General features: G+C 46.3%; 1 pseudogene; it reads left to right on the top strand.

The window, feature by feature from the left end:
• Positions 1-24,974, top strand: part of LOC122940399 — a 130,922-nt pseudogene that overhangs the window by 43,844 nt on the left and 62,104 nt on the right.

Raw genomic sequence — 24,974 nt, 5'->3', positions numbered from 1 at the left:
CCACTATGTGTTCTTTTGAACCTTTCCCAAACTTCAGAATCTAAAATTACCATGTTTCATATCCGCCTTCTGTAGCACCTTCTCTGTCTTTTTCTTGCCTTGTTTTCCTTCTACATCTTCGACTATGTGTTTGGCTAATTTGTACCCCTCAGGTATACTCTGTGTATTGCTCATGTCTATGTGTTAAGAATTTCTCTACCAGACGTCTGAAATATCTAGTTAAACTAAATTTCAATAATCATCTATCTGCTTCCTTATAGCCGATTTCCTCACTAATCTTCTGTTAGTGTAGCAACTATATTACAGATAGGAAAACTCTATATTGTCTTAACACTTTCTCAGGGGACTCCATGGTTCACTATTTCCTCTACGGGCATTTTCTGAGATACAATAGAAAAACCAAACAACAACCAAGACATATATAACACCAATGACCAATCCAAATGTTTCCCAAGACCAAGGCCAATCAAATTCCATATCCAAGCATAAATAGGTTCTTACCATAAAAGGCTTGACCATCAGTAAGACTTCAATAGACCTGCTGCCTCAGACCCGGTTGAAGATATGGGAAACACAGATATATTGTGTAAGAATAAAGTTCTTACCTTACAGCTCTGTATATTTTATCTGTGAGTCCAGTTCTCCTCCTATCGTGGCCGGAACTGCAGGGTCAAGAGTCCTGTCGTGTGACTGATCCAGACAGGTCTGGGAGGAGAAGGTCGCAGCGACTTGCTACTCGCGATAGCTTGTGAGTTTGCTCCGTGGTTCAGGGTATGTCATCCGGGTTTTGCCTTGTGAACCTTTTTGTCCTGACTGGGAGTTTGTAGGCATCCTTCTCAGGTGAGTCCTGTCTGCCACTCCCAGCTACTATATTAGTTTCAGTTTCACTTGCAGTCATTGCCAGATATAGTCCTTACTTCCAGTGCTATTCTGACCTTTGAAGGAGATCGTTTGACGGTATTGCTGTGTAGCTCTTGTCTGGCGTGAACTGTCGTTATTGGGATCACCTTCTCTGCTCGTGACTGGATAAGTATATCTATGCTATAGATTGTTTGTTTGTTGCTGTCTTCCCCTGTTGTTCTCCTAGACATGAGTGATGGTGACTAGTTCTCCCATCTGCCTTTCCCCAGTCTAGTCTTGTTAGGGTGACTGAGGGTTTAGGCATCCTGCTCGCCGCACGGGTTCACACCCCGTCTAGGGTATCAGGGCAGACAGGTGCCAGCTTAGGGTTAGTCAGGGGTAACCATTCTATTTCCCATCCGTAGATAAGGGTCCCCCTTCCCCTCCGTCTGGTGCGACACGACTGCTGCTGGGATAGCGGTCGTGACAAGTCCACTGGTCAAGCCCCACGTTGTGATTTATGCTGAGTTCCAAATTTGTATGGCAAATAGGTAATGAGTACTCTGGAGAATTGAATAATACAAACATCAATGTTGTATCCAAGCAAGTCTCTGTTTATTTCTTATAGAAAGCAAATACTTATACCACATTGGGGCCAGTTCCGGTTATACACCCACACAGTTATCATGAAACATCTCGACATATAGAAATGCTTATGAAGCAGAGGGTGTAAAATTTTTGTTAACCGCAGACTTTCTATACAAAACATTTATCAGAATAGAGGAGGTAGAGATATAGCACACCAAGCAGTTTCCATTTCTCAAGAATAAGTTACTCCTTCCCTTGTCTGCAGACACACACAAAAGTCACTGTAAATGGCCGCTGTAGACACAAAGGTGGAGTCTCATACCTCACATTTGTCTCTGAATAAGGCCTCATTCACATGTCAGTGTTTGGTCAGTGATTTCCATCAGAGATTTTGAGCAAAACCAGTTGAGGCTCTAAACACAGAACAGGTATAGATCTTTCCCCTATACCTTGTCATGAACCAGCGGGTGTGAACCCACTGTGCCACGTGTCCTACCGCCTCTAAGTGAGCCTGTCATTCTTCACAGTACCCCTGATGGTAAGGATAGACTTTCCCAAGAGAAACACCATGTCGCAACCTCTTGAGAAGGATTGGCACACAAGGCAGCTGGTCCAGACGGACCCAGAGGTACCTGATCAGACATAGTCAGCAGGCCAAGCCGTAACAATGAGCAACAGTGCAGGACCAAAGGATGAGGCAGAGGCAAAGTCAAACAAGCAATAGGTCAGGGCAGGCGGCACAGGTACAGGTTAGGCAATCCTGATTGGCAACAGGAGAATCAAGGCAAGCAGGCAGGGATCAAACAGGTAGCGGAGTCCAGAAACACAAGCACAGGTCAGAAAGACTAGCAGAGATATCAGCAACCTTTGCAGGACACAAGGACCTTGACGCTCAGGCAATTGGGAAAGGGGCTGAGCCACTTATATATGTGCAGGAGGGCTAGGATTGGTCAGCAAGGTCATATGAGCTAACCCATAAATCACAGGAAGTGATGTGCGCCAGCCCTAAAGGAAGTGCTACAGACAACAAGTTGTAAGCATGCTGTGCTCAGGCTGGAAGGAAACTGCGGAGCGGATCCCAGGACAGACAATGCCTGCAAGGACAGAGCCCAGGACTGCAGCGGTGAATGGGGAAACACCAGCAGCAGATCACCGTTGAACACGGAGCCCAGAACCGTGCGCGATAAGCAGGGGAACATTGGCTGATACTACCCGCTATTACATACCTTATGTCTGTGGAGGCTCAAATCTTGGTTTTGGCTCGCAATCACTGATGGAAATCATTGACGTGTGAATGAGGCTTAAACGAAAGAATCTTCTGAGGAAGAATTTGCTTCAAAAGATTTTTGTTGCTGTGACCAATTTCCAACAGTACCGAAAAAAATTAACCACACATATATATCAAAAGGCTTATTTATTAAATACATCCATATAGTATACAAAATTTCAATGTACTTTAGTAAAAGCGATGCAAGTGAGTGCTATGAGCCGTTTTCCCCTGGTAGAGGGGTAGCATGCAAGCTGAACTCTTGCAGCAGGGCCCATGAGCCTTTAGCTACGCCCCTGCTCTATGGACTTAATTCCCATTGGGGTGCATCTTACCATCCCTTCTGGAGAGCAGCAACACATGGTGACACTTCAACGGAGTCTAGGGGCAGAGGCGGCTCTAGACTTTGTGAGGCCTTAGGCGAAACTTGAACATGAGGCCCCCACAAACACAAGATATGCAAGCGATAATAAAGATCAACTACAAACAAAAACACTTGGTATAGTATCCTTTAGTCTGTCTATTAAATGTGCAATACATTTGTCAGCATTGTTTTAAGGGAAAATAAATCCAGAGCCTGTCAGCCGCCACAAAACATTCTGGAAGTGCCTCTCCCGGGAGGGGCATTCCAGATTGTTTTGTGGCAGTGGAGAGAAAATAATGTGGTGCTTATAGAACAGACTACACAGTGTAGCGGTATACTGTATATTGTGGGGCACAGTGTAGAGGTATACTGTATATTGTGGGGCACAGTGTAGCGGTATACTGTATATTGTGGGGCACAGTGTAGCGGTATACTGTATATTGTGGGGCACAGTGTAGCGGTATACTGTATATTGTGGGGCACAGTGTAGCGATATACTGTATGGCACAGTGTAGCGGTATACTGTATATTGTGGGGCACAGTGTAGCGGTATACTGTATATTGTGGGGCACAGTGTAGCGGTATACTGTATATTGTGTGGCACAGTGGATGCTATATGTGTATAACATAAACATATTCCACATGAAAACTCACAATTACTTGGCTTGGCCCTTGGGGATCTCGGACACCACTTCCACACTTTGGCCCGGGGCTCGGTGGAGCTGATGTTGTGTTTTATCCTAATGAGAAAGATTTCATAATAAGGATTTGGAGAAGGGGCAGAGGGATAGCAGAGCAGGGAGAGGCTGGTGCTGCTACTAGGGGTCATACCATGTGGGAGTAATAAAGCCCACCATAATGCCCCCTCCCCCCCTCCAGTAGTAATAATTCTCCTTATAATAGACAGTGCAAAAATACCCCCTTGTAATGCCCACAGTCGAGCTAATGTTCCCATAGTGCCCCCATAATGTGCCAGTTTAAAATACCCCTATATAGTGCCCCCAGTAAATGCCCCCATAGTGCTCCTCTCCCCCTTCCTCCTAGTGCCCCCCATAATGTACCAGTATAAAATACCCCTATATAATGCCCCGTAGATGCCCTCAGTGTACCCCATAATTTGCAAGCATAAAATACCCCTTCTTAGTGTCCCCTGTAGATGACCCCATAGTACTCCTCTCCCCCATTTTCCATAGTACCCACCATAATGCGTCCCAGTATAAAATGCCACTGTACAGAGCCCCCATATAAAATACCCCTTCTTAGTGCCCCTGTAGATGACCCCATAGTACTCCTCTCCCCCCTTCCCCATAGTACTCACAATAATGTGTCCCAGTATAAAATGCCACTGTACAGAGCCCTCCATATAACATACCCCTTCTTTGTGGCCTCAGTAAATGCCCCTATAGTGCCCCCAATAATGTGCCAGTAATAAGTGCCCCCATAGATGCCCCCCAATTATGTGCCAGTAAACTGTGCCCCCATAGATGCCCCTCAATCATGTACCAGTAAGAAGTGCCCCCAATGATGCCCCCTAGCCTCAATGTCACATTTCTACCCTCCATGGCAGCACATCTACCCCCTCCCCATGGCACAACAACATTTCTCCCCCTCCATGGCACATTTCTCCCCTCCATGGCAGCACATCTAGCCCCTCCTCATGACACAATGACATTTCTCCCCCTCCATGGAAGCATATCTCCACCCCATAGCACATTTCTCCCCTCCATGGTAGCACATCTACCCCCTCCCCATGGCACAACAACATTTCTCCCCCTCCATGGCACATTTCTCCCCTCCATGGCAGCACATCTAGCCCCTCCTCATGACACAATGACATTTCTCCCCCTCCATGGAAGCATATCTCCACCCCATAGCACATTTCTCCCCTCCATGGTAGCACATCTACCCCCTCCCCATGGCACAATAACATTTCATCCCCTTCATGGCAGCACATCTCCCCCTTCATGGCAGCACATCTCCCCCCCCCCCCATGGCACATTTCTCTCCCTCCATGGCAGCAGATCTTCGCCTTCCCCCCCAAACTCCAATGGCACATTTCTCCCCTCCATTGCACAGACAGAGCTCACTCACAGTGACGGTACTCACCTTTTCAACAGCTCCAGTCAGACTCCCTGCTTTGCGCTGCCACTCGCCGGCCAGTCACTCCGCCCCCTCCCCCCACATGACTGACAGACAGTGACTGACTTGTTGCCGGCTGTATTGCCTGCGTGATGAGGGCCTCTGCACACGCAGGCTGGGCGGGCGCCCAGCGGTGCTGCAGCGCAACATGCGCAGTTCGGACGGGACGGCGGGTCAGAAATAATTTTCTTTACCGGGAGGCAACCGGCGGGCCCGCAAGAGCCAGCTCTATCTGGGGGACACAGAGTTGCAGCACTATTGCAGTGCCAGGTATCAGACCCCTCAATCTTATTAAATCTGATAGTTATGGCCTATCCTGATAATAGGCCATCAAGAAAACCGCTTTAATGACATATGCATTTATTTAGAGCATATGGTTGTTTAATGGACCAATCTTAAAGGGGTTGTCTGGGTTCAGAGCTGAACAGACATATCCCTTCTTCATCCAGGCAGCCCCTCTGAGGGGAGCATCCGACATTTATTGCGCAGGACAAGACTTTTTCTGCAGATTCAGTGACATTACGGGGTTTCTGCAAGGCGGAGGCTTCTGCCTAGCAGCTTTGCAGGTGATGTCACCGGCACTAATGGGCAGGCTTTAGCGCTGCCCTAGCCTGTAAAACAACTGAGAAGCCTCCGCCTAGTAGTGTAAAAATGTAACAACAAAAAAAACATGAAATGCTCTGATGCTCATCTCAGAGGGGCTGCCTGGGTGAAAAAGCGGATATGCCCGGATTTAGCTCTGACCCCGGACAACCCCTTCAATCTTTATTTATTGTGCTGCCTACCTCATTTTTGCAACTTTATTATACATGACCTTCTATTTTATTCTCACTTGTATTTTATTATATATTTTGATACTTTAAAAAAAAATTGGGCCTATGGGACATTTACACATCACTCTAACTGGGGCATCCAAATGCTTCTGCACCATAACGGCCCTGCCTGGCAAGGTAGAAACCACTATGTGCACAAAATAAGCAATCACCGACAGAATATATTAAGGGGCAGCGTCCAAAACCATCCATAGAAACAGTAAATGATCACTACCCCTCCCCATCCGAGGTATCGTCATTACCTGTAGAAGTATTGTCAGGTGTCAGACATCCGATTATAAACTCAGACAAAACTGTAACTGCGCCCATGGAGCTCATGGAACGGCCTGAAAATTAGAGATCCTCCAAATAAAACATCATCTCCACATCAACATACAATAAGGGTCCATTAACACGTCCGTAGAATGGGTCCGGATATGTAGCGCAACATTGCCGAATGGATCCGGACCCATTCATTCTCTATGGAGCCTGAAGAGGCTGGAGTGCGTCCCTGATCTTCTGGTCCGCGGCTCCCGAAAAAAGTAGAACATGTCCTATTCTTGTCCGCAATTGCGGACAAGAATAGGCAGTTCTACGGGAGTGCTGTCCGGGTATATTGCGGATCCGCAATACACTATGGATGTGTGAATGGACCCTAATAGGAATGAAAATGGTCATAGGAAACAAAATGATCAAAAATTCTATATATCCAATAAAAATATTTTATTTCAAGTCTTCAATTATAAAACTTAAACAATCCAGAGCTGGTGGGACATACAAAGAAGAAAATAACCAAGGATTCCCCCGCTGGTAAATTCATGTGAGATGAGTGAAGCACATGACTTCTACAAATACAGGGGTGACGGGGACCCCACTTGTTGGGTTTATCTACAGGTACATTTTGGTCAGGGTGCACAGATTAAGATGATATACCTTTAGGAGGGCGAGTAATGGCTTCTATGTAATGAAGCACATTACTAATGAAACCCAGTAAGAGCAGACGGTTTCTTGACAAGCTGTCAAAAATGTCCCTGTGTCTTATGGGGTGAACACTAATGAGCGCTTCCATTATGGAAGCGCTCATTAGTACCGGAGGACCGGGAAGCGGTGAAGGTTCTGTACTCATCGCTTCCTATTCTTTGGCTGTCAGCTGTGCAGTGGCTGCGCACAGCGTGAGGGGGCGCTCTGTGACCTCACTTCGTACGCGCCAGTTCACAGCACAGCTGACAGCAGGATGAAGAGGATCTCGATGTAGGTGAGGAGTGGCGGCAGAAGAGGTAAGTGGGTTTTTTGTTTTGTGTTCTGTGACTGAAGAGAGGCATGGGGGCTGAAATATGGAAAACATGGCAATGGAGGCAGATATGGGGGCTTAAATATGGCCATGAGGGCTGATATAAAGGCTGAAATATGGCAATATGGGATGAAATATGACCATGGGGGCTGAAATATGTCAATGGGGGCTAATGAGAGGCATGGGGGCTTATGAGAGGCATGGGGCTCTTATCTGAGGTCTGATTGGGGGGCATTCACATTGGGAACCAACACTTGTTTCCCTTAAACTTACTATATCAGTGATCCAGTATCACCATTAGCGCAACCAATCCATAGATACATAGATCAAATTGAATCACAAATTATAACTCCATCAATCATGATTTTGAAATAATCATCCATTTTATTGGTACTTGCAGAGTTATAACCATTTCTGGCCTCACAGACATTAAGAACATTTTAAAATTATCAGTCAGACTTCAGATGTGTGGCAGTTACAATTCATATATATCTGTGAGGCCAGAAATGGTTATAACTCTGCAAGTACCAATAAAATTGATGATTATTTCAAAATCATGATTGATGGAGTTATAATTTGTGATTCAATAATTCACATTGGGGTCTGAGCTGAGGTCTGATTGGGAGTCTAATCTGAGGTCTTATTTGGGTCTTATTAACATTGGGGGTCTGATTGAGGCTGTCATCTGAGGTCTGATTAACATTGGGGGTCTGACTGGTGATCTCACCTGAGGTCTAATAAAAAATATATTTTTTCTTATTGTCCTCCTCTAAAACCTATGTGCAACTTATGGGCCGGTGCGTCTTATAGGGCAAAAAATACAGTACTGGGGGGTGGTTTGCCGGCCGAGCAAGATAGCTGCGTGAGACAAGTGCTCCAGAGCTACACCAGCGACAGCGGGATCCTACACCCCAAAACCACGCATTCTGATACGGCTGACAGAGCGTAGACAGCCCGGATGATGACCAGAGGCAAGCGGTCCATGAAAAAGCAGGGGAAGCTGGACTTTTACCTGGGGAAAAGCCGTCCTCCCAGAGACACCTCTCCACCTCCGCTATCCCACCAGCTAGGCCCCGACAACCTGGAGGCCCGTAAGAACCCTCTGGATGACATGGCTGCTGACTCACCGAACGCCACGTCTGGCTCGCTCCCACCTACATCTCCAGACTCTCCGACCGCATGCACGAGACCCAGAGGTCTCCGGCGGCGAGCCTACAGAAGCGCGCCAATCTCCCAGCGCCATCTTCAAACTCGCCCATGGCGAGGCAGGCGCGGTCGCAGCAAGCTGAACAGACACCACCATGTGAGGTGAGCAACCACACCATTCTAACTATCCAGGCGATCCCAACAAATGATCCGCCTGCATCCAGCAACCTACTGAAGGACATGATGGTCCTTTTTAGTAAATCCATCCACAAGGATTTGTCCTCCTTAGTCCATCCACTCCCAACAGCAGTGGAGGCCATAGAGGGCAGAGTAGATCATATAGAATCTAAGATGGGGGACTTTGCTACCTCACACAACCAGCTCATAGATGCCCACAACGAAATGTCTGAGGAACTTGATTGCCTCAAAGCAAAAGTGGTTGACCTGGAGGACAGGTCCCGCTGGAATAACCTCAAATTTCGGGGAATCCCTGAGGAGATAGCCCCCAAAGATCTGACTCCCTATCTGCAGAGCCTCATGAAACCATGATCCCTGATCTCTCTCCCCATGATCTAACCCTGGATAGAGCACACAGGGTGATGATGCAGAAACATCTTCCTAGCTCGTCTCCAAGAGATGTCCTGGTGCGTGTTCACTTTTTTCACATTAAGGAAGCGTTACTGGCGGCGTCTAAGAAACTGGGCACACTGCCCTCTCCCTATTGCCAGATTAAGGTTTTTACAGACCTATCAGCTATCACCCTCCAACAGCGCCGATCCCTCAGCGCATTCACTACTGCTCTGAGACGCAATAATGTCCCTTACAGATGGGGATTCCCGACCAAGGTCCTGATACACCATCAGGGTGCCGTACATGTTATAACTTCCCTGGAATCCGGGAAGAAGCTTCTGGACTCCTGGAACATCACGATGGAGGTCTCTGACCAAGGCCCCGGCTCACCTACTCACCTGGACTCTGAGTGGCAACTGGTGTCCCAGAAGAGGAAATCCCACCGCTGATATGTGATATGTGGTTTTGTGGTTAGCAAGCTTAATGTTTTGCCACGGTAGCGCTGTGCAGCCCTTCCCGGCCATGAGCCGTAGTATATGCCCTACCAAGTGATCATCGGCATTACATGCTGATCTATTATTTCTCCTTTGTTATGTTTTTCAGTTAAGTTGTGCAGAATTGCTCTCTTAATTTGTTATTTTATTCAGTACATTTGCAGGATATGCCGCGTGCAGGCTTTGGTGCTACCCGAACTCTCTATTTGAAGTGCACTACGTTTAAATACTGCGTTGTGCTTGCACAGCGTAGACCCCTCTCCTTTAAAGTAGTTGCTGTAAACACTAAAGGCTTGAATAGCCCATTCAAAAGATCTATGCTGTGGAAGGAGGCAAGGGCTGTGGGAGGGGATGTCATCTGCGCAACTGAAATGCACTTGTTGAAGGAGGATGCCCATAGGCTAAAAAACGTTCATTTTCCACTCCCAATATACAAAAAGCAAAGGGGAGTTATGGTTGCCATTAAAGACACGGTAGCGTTTCAGTTGTCCAGATCTATAGAAGACCAAAATGGTTGATACATTATCTTAATAGCATTCATAAATAATGTAACTTACACTATGGTTTTTGTATATGTCCTGAATAAGCACCAACTGCACTTTTTACGTAAGCTAATGAACAAGGTGAACGCAGTTAAGAGGGGCCTGGTCTTGTGGGGGGGAGATTTCAATTTTGTGTCAGATCCCCATATGGACTCAACATCCAGAGTTAGAGTTTACCCCCAAGGTCTCAGCTCCCTTTTACTAAGGGAAGACCTCTATGATGTCTAGAGGCTCTATCATGATAGAGAAAAAGATTACTCCTTCTTTTCTAGCGGCCATCAAACTGACCAAACTCCAGAATAGATATTTTTCTGGTAGACCGCAACCTCTTACGTAACGCCACATATTCCTCTATAGAACTAATCACATGGTCTGAACATGCGCCCATCACACTGACCATTAGCGAAACTAACAACAGACCCCCTTACTCCCCATGGCGCAATAACACGTTTCTGTTGGAACACCCCAAACATAAGTTAAAATTACGAGAGGGGCTAGAGGAATTCTTCCGCGTAAATGATGGCTCTGTGTCAAACCCCTTCTCCCTGTGGAACGCCCACAAAGCGTTCATGAGGGGCTTGTTCATTAAATCTGGGCATAAGGCAAAGAGGGACCGAGAGGAGCATATAACTGCATTGACTTCACAGATCAGATCCTTGGAGTCTAGCAACAAGACCATTCCCTCTGCTAATTCAGTGACCCAACTGCAAAACTTACGCCTCCAATTAAAAGATTGTCTGCTCTATAATTATGAGAAACGCCTAAAATCAGTGAATGCATCCTACTATGCCCAAGACAATAAATCAGGGAAACTTTTAGCCCGTAGACTGAAGGAAAGGGCCTCTAAAGCTAAGATACCCTTTCCCACCTCGAAGCCATCGGGTAAGAAGATAATGGACCCACAAGGAATTGCAAATTCCTTTAGGAGCTTCTATAAAGCCCTCTACAACCTGATGCCACAGTCGGAACCATCTCCTCAAACGGCTGTAGCTATTGATCAATTTTTAGGTTCCCTAGAACTCCCAAGTCTCACCAACACCCAACAAATTAGAGGACCTAAAGACCCCTGTGACGGAGGAAGAGATCCTAGCGGTTATTACAAAACTACCCAATAATAAAGCCCCCGGCCCAGAAGGGTTTTCAAATGCATATTACAAAGCATTCTGAAAAGAGCTCTCCCCATATTTACGTCAAATCTTTCAACAATTAGTGGCCACAAGCTGTCCCCCGAAAGAGATGCTGGAAGCGACAATAGTCACTATCCCTAAGACTGATCCCCCCCCCCCAGACGACACAAAAAAATTCTGCCCGATCTCGCTCCTGAACACCGATACGAAAATATACGCAAAAATTCTAGCAAACCGCCTAGCACCCTACATTTCAGCCCTCACCCATGTAGACCAAGTGGGTTTTGTAAGAGGTAGGCAACTACAGGATAACTCCAGATGCACATTAAATATACTTGATCATGTGCAAAGATTGAAAATCCTGGCCTTGTTGGTCACCCTGGATGCCGAGAAGGCATTTGACCGCAATTAACTGGTCATTTGCGTTTGAGGTCCTATCGAGAATGGGATTCTCTGGGGCGATCCTGGCAGCTATCAAAGCGCTATATACCCAGCCCAGCGCAAGAGTTTGGGTAAACGGGGCGCTCTCAGATCCCTTTAATATCACCAATGGTACCCACCAGGGCTGCACCCTATTTCCCTTTATATTCATACTGACGATTGAGCCGCTAGCCCAGGCCTTGCGACAATGCTCCAAGATAACGGGAATCACTATAGGAAACAAAGAACACACTGTTAGCCTGTACGCTGACGACATTATCCCAACGCTAATAAACCCCCAAACATCTCTCAAAGCTGCCATCGACATTATATCTCAATTTGGTGAGCTTTCCTTTTATAAACTTAACGCTACTAAGTCCCAAGCCCTCCCACTCAATATCCCTCCTGATCAGGTGGAGACGCTTAAAGATGCCTTTGACCTGGACTGGCAGGATAGCCAAATCAATTACCTAGGAATAAAGCTAACGACATAATTCGCTAACTTGTATGCCGCGAATCACCTCCCATTCTTAGGGACAATGGAGAAAGATCTCTCCAATTTGGCTAAATGTGAGACGTCTTGGGTAGGCCGTATTGCATCTTTTCAGATGTTCATACTTCCCAAGCTCTTATATTTATTCAAGACGCTGTCAATTACTCCACCAACCAGTTTTTTTAGGAAGTGCACCTAGCTGATCAACACCTTAGTCTGGAAACAACACAGACCTAGAATAGCAGCTACGATAATGCAAAGAGCTAAACGTCGGGGGAACTAGGCCTTCCGCATATATACGATTATTTCTTGGCTTTGCAAATCTCCCAACTGAGAGAATGGTGGGTGGACAACCACTCCAAACAATGGGTCCATATGGAAGCATCACTGTCCTCTGTATGTAGCCTTTAGTCCCTTTTACTAGCTGCTCTCCATCCAGCATTTACACGTCCCCCAGTCCCAACGCTGGTATCCGTGGCATTAGGAAACTGGTCTCATTTTCATAAACTGTGCCCCCATGCGCCCGAGCCCTTCCCACCCTCCACACCCATAATGGTGCTCAATCTTCTAGTTCCCAATGTAATGGCCTCGCCCTGGGCAGCAAGTGGCCTGGACCTACTATCTAAGCTGTTTGTCTCAGATACCTTTTGCTCCTTTGAACTCCTACATAAGCAATACTTGATACCAAATACTGATTTCTATAAATATCTATGTATTAGACACTTTATCACAGCTAACTGCCCTATTAAGTTACTGGGCAATCAGGAGATATTGAAATTTTGGTCACTTTCCTCGCCATATTGTACGCGCCTCCTCCCTGTATACATGATGCTCAGAGACAAAGGTTCACTTGTTAAATCGACCCCATTACACACCTGGGAAAAAGATCTCGGCTTAACGTTCTCAGATGAGCAATGGTCCTCGGCCTTTGCCTTTATCTCAAAGAATCTCAGATGGGCCTTGCATTATGAATCTCTAATGAAAACTACATTACAGTGGTACTATACACCCGACCGACTGAGCCACATTTTTCCGGGGACTTCACATTTGTGCTGGAGGGGCTGTGGCCAGAGGGGCACACTATGTCATATACTGTGGTCTTGCCCTCTGTTACAAGATATATGTAAAACCACCTTTTCTCTTGCTTTGGATCTACTGGGTAGCCAGCTCTTGCCTTCCCCCTCACTAGCCCTCCTTTTCATTGATCTCGATAAACTACCCTGCAACGTAAGGGTGGTGCTGGGGCACCTTTTCCTCTCAGCCAAATTGGCTATTACACAAAATTGGAAATTTCAGAATATCCCCAGCTTAACGGATATTACCCGCAAGCTCAATTCCACATATATACACGAAAAAGTGTTGGCGAGAGCTGGACACTCATCCGCTACGTTCGAGAAAGAGTGAAGTTCCTGGGGTCTCCCCTGCTAGCAATACAATCCCCTGACTAATCCTCCATAAACACTCCAATATATGCCTGCTGCAAAATGCACTATTTGTCTGTGAATTTATCTCTTAAATGTACTGATTGTTCCTTTGTTTGTTGGAACTGTCTGTTGACTATTTACTGCTGTATTCTCGAAGCGGTCAGGTCGGCGCTGCCAATTTGGCTGTGTAAAGTGCTGACTGTACTGCCGCTCATTGCTGATTATCTTATATGTTTAAAAATTACTAAAAACATATTGTTGAAAAAACTACAGTACTTATAAAAGGTAGAACAGACCAGGGCTGGAATAGGTAGATAGTTATCTTTTTATATCAGACCCTATAGTTTTTTTTTTGTTTCCTCTCACGTAGTCCGCTGCGGACAGCAACATTAGATGAGCCACATCTCCTGTGTAATGTTTCCACATCCCAAATACCTGTGACATTCCCTGTAATTTTTTATTAGCTACTGGTGACAGCAGCGAAATTATCTGCAGTATTTTTCCTGTGTAACGTTTCCAGATCCCAAATACCTGTGACATTCCCTGTAATTTTTTATTAGCTGTTGGTGACAGCAGCAAAATTATCTGTGCTACATCTCCTGTGTAACGTTTGCACATTCCAAATACCTTTTTAAATATTTTGGCGCATACACTTACAAATTCTACGCTATTGTACGTGTGATATACTTTCAAGCATATATAACATTTAATATAAAAAGGCGAGCAGTAAGGGACGGGGATGTGGCCGTGATGCTGATGGTGCACGCAGAGGCCATGGCCCTGGGCACGTTGAAAATGTGCCTGCTGCCAGAGCACAAGAAAAACAATCATCCACGATACCTAGCTTCATGTCCCAGTTTGCAGGGTGGCATAGGACAACACTCTCGAAGTCAAACCAGCGCGACCATGTGGTTGGTTGGATTGCAGCAGATAATGCTTCCAGTCGGTTAAGCATCACCCTTCCACGAAGTCCAGTTTCAGTAGCCAAGAGTATGGGCAACACTATCCTGACCCTGATCCTCCTTCCTCCCACCATGCAGAGGCTTGCCAAACCAGTGATCCCACACGTGGATATTCCGAGGAGCTCTTTTCATTGTCATTCCATGATTTGGGCCTCTCGACAAGCCCGCTTGAAGAGGGACATGAAGAGATATTGTGCACTGATTCACAAATTCTTGAGCATCCACAGTCACAAGAAGATGACGGTGGGGAATGGCAATTAGTGTTTCACGAGGTGGATGATGATGAGGCACAGTTGCCAATAAGTCAACGGCATCTACTGTCTCAAGAGGTTGATGAAGAGGATGAGACACAGTTATCAATAACTGAGGTTGTTAGGTCAACAAGTCAGGAGGATAAGCAGAGCCAGGAAGTGGAAGAGGTGGTGGACGATGAAGTCACGGACCAAACCTGGGAAGGTGGAAAGCCAAGCGAGGACAGCAGTACAGAGGAGGAGGGATCCGTAGCACCGCAACAGGCTGAAACAGGCAGTGGGGCAGCAAAAGGGAGAAGGCGGGCCACATCAAACAGGCTCACAACAGTTTCGCGGAGCACCCCCTTGCGGAAATGTCCCTTGCAAAGGTGTAGGTGTTCCACAGTCCGGCGCTTTTTTGAGGAAAGTGCGGATGACAAAAGAATAGTAATTTGCAATCTGTGCCGTACCAAAATTAGCCGGGGCGTGAACACTAGCAACCTCACCACCACCAGCATGATCCTCCACATGGCATCCAAGCACCGTAATAAGTGGGCCGAATGCCTGGGTCCACAATCTGTGTCTGCGGGTCTCACCACCGCCTCCTCTTCCCCTGTGTTACGTGCTGGCCAATTCCCTGTCAAAGGCGCAGGCCCGGATGCCTCCCGCTCTGCACCTGGACCTTCGCAAGCACCATCAGCAACCACATCCACTTTCCTGTCCCAGTGCAGTGTCCAAATGTCCTTACCCCAGGCCTTTGAACGCAAGTGCAAATACCCAGCCACCCACCCACAGGCCATAGCATTAAATGCGCACCTTTCCAAATTACTGGCCTTGGAAATGTTGCCATTTAGGCTTGTGGACACTGAGGCCTTCCGCAGCCTCGTGTTGGCGGCCGTCTCTCGTTACGCAGTCCCCAGCCGCCACTATTTTTCAAGGTGTGCCGTGCCTGCCTTACACCAACATGTGTCCCGTAACATCACCCATGCCCTGACCAACGCAGTTACTGGGAAGGTCCACTTAACCACGGACACATACACAAGTGCTTGTGGCCAGGGATGCTACATTTCCCTGACGGCATACTGGGTAAACGTTGAGTCAGGGAGTGAGTTGTACCCTGGGACCTACGTTAGTGGCTCCAAACCCCACTTCTCATCCTCCACTTTCACCTCAGAAATATTCTCTTTTTTTTTTTTTATAAATCTTTTTATTTCCATTTCGTAAAAAACATATACATTTATACTAGGGGTGCACCGAAATGAAAATTCTGGTCCGAAACCGAAACCGAAAATTCAGGATGCCCTTGACCGAAACTTCCTTTTTGCACAAATACTTTTAAAATACTTTTTTTTTTTAATGATATTTATAACAGTGCCATCCACAGACCCCCCCACCTCATAACAGTGCCATCCACAGACCCCCACCCACCCCATAACAGTGCCATCCACAGACCCCCCACCCCATAACAGTGCCATCCACAGACCCCCACCCACCCCATAACAGTGCCATCCACAGACCCCCCACCCCATAACAGTGCCATCCACAGACCCCCCCACCTCATAACAGTGCCATCCACAGACCCCACCCACCCCATAACAGTGCCATCCACAGACCCTCACCCACCCCATAACAGTGCCATCCACAGACCCCCCCCCCCCATTGCCGCTCCAGTACAGACTAGTTATAAAATGTGTACAATTAATAAGGATTCTATTCATGAGGCCCCCTCTGCAGTAGAACATTCAATATAGCCACATCCTACTCACAGGGCTGTTATCTTAATGCTGGCCAGCCGGGCAGACGAGCGGCAGCGTCACGACTGACGTCACATGCCTGCGCCGCCTCCTTCATTCAGAAAGTAGGCCGGGCACATGACGTCAGTCGTGACGCTGCCGCTCGTCTGCCCGGCCGGCCAGCATTAAGATAACAGCCCTGTGAGTAGGATGTGGCTATATTGAATGTTCTACTGCAGAGGGGGCCTCATGAATAGAATCCTTATTAATTGTACACATTTTATCACTACTGGAGCTGGGGGCCGGAGCACAGTGAACGCACCGGCCCCCAGCTCCTCCTCCCAGTCCCTCCCCGCTATTTTCTGCCGATATGTACCAATATAGGCCGAAATGGATTAGGCCCATTTTCGGCCGCCGGAATTTCGGTGCACCCCTAATTTATACCCCAAACATATCAACTTGACAATAATAAATTCCATATTAACAATAAGTTCCAATTTCAAATTTATCAAAAAACGGTTAATTTTTCTATGCATAAGAAAAAACTATTTTAAATCCCCTTCCCCACCCACCACCGTTTGGGAGGAGGGAGAGGGACGCGGAAAGCAAGAAAAAAATAAATAAATAAATAAATATCCAGACCTAAAGTAACCATCCTTTCCATAGTTCATCAACATTTTGTAATCTTTTACTATGGTCCTCCATCACCCGTTCTTCTTTAATCAGATTGTCAACTGCCTTTCTCCACTGTCCCGCTGTCGGAGGATCTACCTTTACCCATTTCTTAAGTATAAGGAGTCTAGCTTGAAATAATACTTTGATCAGAACCATTCGTGTATTTTTATTTAGCTTCAGATGTTGGGTTGCCCCTAATATACAAGTTACTGGATCTTCGGATATTTGGACCTTCAAAGTTAAATATACAGTCTCTGCTATTCCCCGCCAGTGGGGTTTGACTAGTTCCACTCCCACAAATTTCAAACCCCTCGGATCTTTTCCATAGTGTTCCTTAAAGTGCATTGAAACACTATGTGTAGTCAAACCTTTTTTCATATTCCGTATGTGTTCCTGCACCCTATGGGTTCTCCCTACGTACTGGAGGCCACAAGGGCACTCCAGTACGTAAATCCCCCCTTCATTCTTACAGGACATACCTCCCTTCACTTTAAATTCCTGTCCATTTGCTGTTGGCTGCACTGCTCCCGCATGTTGCATTCTCTCATTCAAGATCCTATTTTTGCAACCTATGCAGAAGCCGCACCATGTGAATTTCTGCATATCGCTCTCTTTAGAAGCGATTGCAGTTGCATTATGTACTAGACGTGTTTTAAGATTGGGAGCCTCCTTGTATATAATTTCAGGTCTCCGAGGAATCTCTTTCCCTAGGATTGGGTCGTTCTTCAAAGTTGCCCAATTTCTTTTAATTGCGTTTATTAAAAACCCTACATTGGCATTGCATTGCGTCATGAACATAAAGTGATAATCCCTGTCTTGCTTCCTTCATTTTCCACAGTCACAGTCACTGTTTCACAGACTTCCAGGTTTTTCCAACTCTCCTCCAGATCCTTCTCCTCATACCCCTTTTCCAGAAACCTTTCCTTAAATCACTTGACTCTGTTTTCTATAGTCTTCAACCTTCGTACAGTTACGTGCTATTCTTTTGAACTGCCCCTTCGGAATATTATTTAGCCATACATCATGATGGCAACTGGTCTTCTCAATATACGCATTCACATCTGTTTCTTTAAAGTACGTTCTCGTAATCAACCTTCCATTTTCCACAGAAATACATAGATCTAGGAAATTAACCTCAACACCGCTGATAAAGTGTAAGTTCCAGTTATTCTCATTTAATTTCTGAATTAATCTTTCCAACCCCTCTTTCTCTCCCACCCAGATTAGAAGGCAGTGTCACGGAAGGTGTACAGGAAACAAGACAATACAAAATGAATATATGACTCACTGGATCCAAAACTAAGGAACAAAAAGGGAGACCCCTGCATAAGACCTGGCACTCTCCCTGACTGCTCAGCCTATGCAAACATCCCAATGGTAGATGATCGCATATCCTCGTACCTCGACTGTATAACACCTGAATACCCTACAATAGTGAGGGGACACGACCACCGGCTCCCTACACTAGACACGGAGGGAGTCAGGGTCACCTGGGATCCAGCAAACAGAAAATCACAAATGAATGTACAACACTTATCTTGTAGAAGACTGGGAAATAGGATCAGCATGCACACACACTCCAGGAAGTAGTATAAACCGCACACTAATGCATTATGGGGAGGAATTTAAAGGGATGCAATCAGTCCAACTACATGACAGCTGAGAGAGGCTAACGAGATGAGGAACTGAAAACCAAAACAAAGGAAGCTCAAGGAGGATGTTCTGAAAGGCATCTGTCAGAGCTTCTCAGATGTCTGGTGGTGACAGTACCCCTCCCATTACGAGTGGACTCCGGACACTCAGAGCCCACCTTCTCAGGATGGGACCTATGGAAAGCCCTGATGAGACGAGTGGCCTTAATGTCCGTCACTGGGACCCACATCCTCTCCTCAGGACCATAACCCTCCCAATGAACGAGGTACTGGAGAGAACCGCGGACAACAAGAGAATCCACAATCCTAGAAATCCTGAAATTCAAGATTACCATCAACCATAATCGGAGGAGGAGGCAAAGGCGAGGGTACAATGGGTTGAACATAAGGTTTTAATAAGGACTTATGAAAAACATTATGGATCTTCCAAGTCTGAGGAAGATCAAGACGGTAGGCAACAGGATTGATGACAGACAGGATTTTGTAAGGCCCAATAAACTTAGGACCCAACTTCCAGGAGGGAACCTTCAATTTGATATTCTTGGTAGACAACCACACCAGATCACCAACATTCAGGTCCGGACCAGGCACACGTCTCTTATCTGCCACACGCTTATATCTCTCACTCATGCTCTTTAGATTATCCTGAATCTTTTGCCAAATAGATGACAAAGATGAGGAGAATCTGTCCTCATCAGGTACACCAGAAGACCCCTCTCCCGAGAATGTCCCAAACTGCGGATGAAACCCATATGCACCAAAAAATGGTGACTTATCAGAGGACTCCTGACGACGGTTATTTAAAGCAAACTCAGCAAGGGACAAAAAAGAACACCAATCCTCCTGATTCCCTGCCACAAAACAGCGCAGATATGTCTCCAGATTCTGATTGACGCGCTCTGTCTGACCATTCGACTGCGGGTGGAAAGCAGAAGAGAATGACAACCGAACCCCCAAGCGAGAACAGAAAGCCTTCCAGAATCTGGAAACAAACTGCGTGCCCCTATCAGAGACTATGTCTGAAGGAATACCATGCAATTTGACAATGTGATCAATAAATGCCTGCGCCAGCGTCTTAGCATTGGGCAAACCAGGAAAAGGGATGAAATGCACCATTTTGCTAAAACGGTCCACCACCACCAGAATCACAGTCTTCCCCGAGGAACGAGGCAGGTCCGTTATGAAGTCCATGGACAGATGTGTCCAAGGACGGGAAGGAATGGGTAAGGGAAGGAGAGGACCTGATGGCCGTGAATGAGGGACTTTGGCACGAGCGCAAGTCTCGCAGGCTGCCACAAAACCCTCAACCGACTTACGAAGCGCCGGCCACCAGAATCTCCGAGCGATGAGATCCACTGTGGCTTTTGCCCCCGGGTGCCCAGCAAGGACAGTATCGTGGTGTTCCTTAAAAATCTTGTGTCTTAAAGCGAGAGGCACAAACAACCTCCCAGGAGGACAAAGATCAGGAGCCTTTGACTGGGCTACCTGCACCTCTGCCTCCAATTCAGGAAAAAGAGCAGAGACCACCACACCTTCAGCCAAAATGGGACCCGGGTCTTCAAAATTCCCACCTCCCGGAAAACAACGTGACAGGGCATCTGCCTTCACATTCTTAACCCCAGGGCGGAACGTGACAACAAAATTAAACCTTGAAAAGAACAAAGACCATCTGGCCTGTCTCGGGTTCAGACGCTTGGCTGACTCCAAGTAGGCCAGATTTTTATGGTCAGTAAACACGGTAATAGGGTGTCTGGCTCCCTCTAGCCAATGGCACCATTCCGCATAAGCCAACTTGATGGCTAACAACTCCCGATCTCCCACATAGTAATTTCTCTCTGTGGAAGAGAGTTTCTTCGAGAAAAAGGCACACAGTCGCCATTTGGCAGGAGAGGAACCCTGAGACAAGACCGCACCCACACCCACCTCAGAAGCATCAACCTCAACTATGAAGGGTAGAGAAATATCAGGTTGTACCAAGATGGGAGCGGAAGCAAAACTCTCCTTGATATTAGAAAAGGCCCTACGCGCCGCTACCGACCAGGAAGAAAAATCTACCCCCTTTCTGGTCATATCAGTGAGTGGTTTAACAACAGAGGAATAATTCTAAATAAACTTCCTGTAATAATTGGCAAAGCCCAAAAAACGCATCAGCGCCTTCTGATTCTCAGGAAGCTCCCACTCAAGCACAGCGCGGACCTTCTCGGGGTCCATGCGAAAACCAGAAGCGGAGAGAAGAAACCCCAGAAATTGAATTTCTGGAACCGCAAACACACATTTTTCCAGTTTCGCATATAATTTATTCTCCCGCAGGATGAGCAAGACCTGACGTAAGTGTTCCTTATGAGTTTTGAAATCAGGAGAAAAAATCTAAATGTCATCCAAATACACTAATACAAATTTTCCCATTAAATGATAAAAAATGCTGTTCACGAAATGCTGAAAAACGGCTGGGGCATTCATGAAACCAAAAGGCATAACCAAATTCTCAAAATGGCCTTCAGGGGTATTGAAGGCCGTCTTCCATTCGTCTCCTTCTCTGACCCTAACCAGGTTGTATACCCCTCTTAGATCTAATTTGGAAAATACTTTAGCCCCAACAATCTGGTTAAACAGGTCCGGGATCAGAGGAAGCGGATAAGGGTCACGAAAAGTGATACTGTTCAGCTCCCTAACAAAGAAAAAACCAGCGGCAACAGGTGACTTCGAGGGTCGTATGTGTCCTTTTCTCAGACTCTCAGAGATATAAGCACGCATAGCGACCCTTTCAGGTTGGGAAAGATTGTATAAACGAGATTTAGGCAGCTTGGCGCCTGGGATGAGATTAATAGGGCAATCGTACTCCCTGTGCGGGGGCAAATCCTGAACTCCACTCTCAGAGAAGACATCCAAAAATTCAGAGAGAAAAGATGGTACAGTCTTAGTAGAAACCTCAGAAACAGATGTCGGGAGGCAATTCTCTGTGCAATAGTCATTCCAACCATTTATTTGCCTCGCTTGCCAATCAATGGTGGGGTTATGTTTAGTGAGCCAGGGTAGCCCCAACACAAGAGGAGTAGGCAATCCGCTAAGGACGAAACATGACACATCCTCAACATGAGCATCACTCACAATTAAACGGATATTGTGAACTATGCCCTTTAATGATTTCTGAGAAAGTGGAGCGGAATCAATAGCAAAAACAGGAATATCCTTTCCCAAAGTGCATACCTGGAAACCATGAGTTATCGCAAATTGATTATCAATGAGATTGACAGCTGCTCCACTATCTGCAAAAATCTAAAATGTTCTTTCTCTCTAGCGCCACCCTGGCAGGCAGGACAAAACGGGAACTACAAGCAAACGGAAAACCTTCAATTTCCGCCTCAACCCTGCCAATAGTAACAGATGGAACATTTTTAAAAGATTTTTTCCTTTTTGTTTCTTTATTACTCCCAGAAAACTGCCTGAATCTCCTAGAGGGACAAACATTTGCCAAATGATTTATACCTCCACAACAAAAACAAACCTTACCATGCGGGCTAAATCTTCTTTTGTCAGAGGCAATCAACCCCAGCTGCATGGGCTGCTGCTCAGAAGGGGCTGACAGCGACTGAGACCCCTGCGCACAGAATGAGACCGCTGCACTGTCCTGGGATTGAGTATGACAGGAAGGAGTGATCTCTCCTCTCTATCTAAGACGCCTGTCAATACGAACGGCCCGAGACATGGCAGAGTCCAAGGAGATAGGCCTCTCATGAAAGGCAAATGCATCTTTCAATCCCTCTGAAAGACCATGGCAAAATTGACTTGGAGTGCAGCATCATTCCAACCAGTATCAGCTGCCCATCTCCGAAATTCTGAGCAGTATATCTCTGCGGATTGTTTACCCTGGCATAACAGACGTAGTCTAGACTCAGCCAAAGCAATACGATCCGGATCATCATATATCTGACCCAGGGCTAAAAAGAATTCATCCACTGAACGGAGGGGCCGTGCCCCCACCAGCAGCGAAAAGGCCCACGACTGAGCGTTACCCCTGAGCAACGATATAATGATCCCCACCCTCCGTTCCTCATCACCAGAGGAATGGGGAAGAAGGCGAAAATGGAGTTTGCAAGCCTCTCTAAAACGCACAAAATTCTCACTACCCCCGGAGAACGTATCCGGGAGCGAGATCTTAGGCTCAGAACAAACTCCATGAACGCAAGCTGAAACGGTCACTTGAAACTGAGAAAAAGTCTTACGGAGATCAGCTACCTCCAATGAAAGACCCTGGAAGCGTTCAGTCAAAAGTGAAACCGGATCCATGCTTGAGACGGTTTTGGCGGTTTATAATGTCACGGAAGGTGTACAGAAAACAAGACAATACAAAATGAATATATGACTCACTGGATCCAAAACTAAGGAACAAAAAGGGAGACCCCTGCATAAGACCTGGCACTCTCCCTGACTGCTCAGCCTATGCGAACATCCCAATGGTAGATGATCGCATATCCTCGTACCTCGACTGTATAACGGCAGAAAACAGAAGAAAGGAGCTTAGAGTACCAGATAATTAGAAAAATACACGTTTTTATTAAGTTCATGATAAAAAACACATATAATGGATGCCAAAGACAAGGTAAGGGAACAGGGGAAAGAAAACAAGCGCCACCCTGGACGAACACACTGATCACAAGATATGAATGGGGTAATTTATCAATTATATTGCTGTAGATATGGGAAAACAAAATTGTGTATGGTACAATGACCAACCCATGAATACAGTAGTAATGAATTATTTAATGTAGAGGGTGAGTAGAGATCAATAAAAGGGATGCCGCCATGGCAGTAGTGCATGCAATACAATGCAAGGCGCATTAGTCATACAAAAATGTGTAGACAGTGTGCCAATGGATGGACAATAATAGGCCAAGTGAGAAATCTCAACATTGGCAGCACATAGCCATGGCTGGGAACCTATGATCTAAAACTCACCAGTGAGGGACCAAGTGTGAACGGAGAACCAGGATGGCGCTACCCCAACGCGCGTTTCGGCGTGCCTTCGGCACGCGCGTTCACAGAAACGGAAGGTAAGCGAGTGGATCTCCAGCCTGCCAGCAGCGATCGTTCGCTGGCAGGCTGGAGATGTGATTTTTTTAACCCCTAACAGGTATATTAGACGCTGTTTTGATAACAGCATCTAATATACCTGCTACCTGGTCCTCTGGTGGTCCCTTTTGTTTGGATCGACCACCAGAGGACACAGGTAGCTGTGTAAAGTACCACAAAACACCACTACACTACACTACACCCCCCTGTCACTTATTAACCCCTTATGAACCCCTGATCACCCCCCTGTCATTGATCACCCCCCTGTAAGGCTCCATTCAGACGTCCGTATGATTTTTACGGATACATGGATCGGATCCGCAAAACACATACGGACGTCTGAATGGAGCCTTACAGGGGGGTGATCAATGACAAGGGGGTGATCACGGATATAGACTTCCTGATCACCCCCCTGTCATTGATCACCCCCCTGTAAGGCTCCATTCAGATGTCCGTATGATTTTTACGGACCCACGGATACATGGATCGGATCTGCAAAACACATACGGACATCTGAATGGAGTCTTAAAGGGGGGTGATCAATGACAGGTGGGTGATCACCCCATATAGACTCCCTGATCACCCCCCTGTCATTGATCACCCCCTGTACGGCTCCATTCAGACTTTTTTTTTTGTCCCAAGTTTGCGGAAATTGTTTTTTTTTTTTTTTTTTTTTCTTACTAAGTCTCATATTCCACTAACTTGTGTCAAAAAATAAAATCTCACATGAACTCACCATACCCCTCACGGAATCCAAATGCGTAAATTTTTTTTGACATTTATATTCCAGACTTCTTCTCACGCTTTAGGGCCCCTAAAATGCCAGGGCAGTATAAAAAACCCACATATGACCCCATTTCAGAAAGAAGACACCCCAAGGTATTCCGTGAGGGGCATATTGAGTCCATGAAAGATTTAAATTTTTGTCCCAAGTTAGCGGAAAGGGAGACTTTGTGAGAAAATACAAAAAAAATCAATTTCCGCTAACTTGTGCCAAAAAAAATAAAAATTCTAGGAACTCGCCATGCCCCTCACAGAATACCTTGGGATGTCTTCTTTCCAAAATGGGGTCACATGTGGGGTATTTATACTGCCCTGGCATTTAAGGGGCCCGAAAGCGTGAGAAGAAGTCTGG

The sequence above is a fragment of the Bufo gargarizans genome, chromosome 6 (genome assembly GCF_014858855.1).
Source record: "Bufo gargarizans isolate SCDJY-AF-19 chromosome 6, ASM1485885v1, whole genome shotgun sequence".
Classification (NCBI taxonomy): Eukaryota; Metazoa; Chordata; class Amphibia; order Anura; family Bufonidae; genus Bufo; species Bufo gargarizans.
The sequence above is the reverse complement of the archived record's forward strand: the minus strand, read 5'-3'. Positions and strand labels throughout refer to the sequence as shown.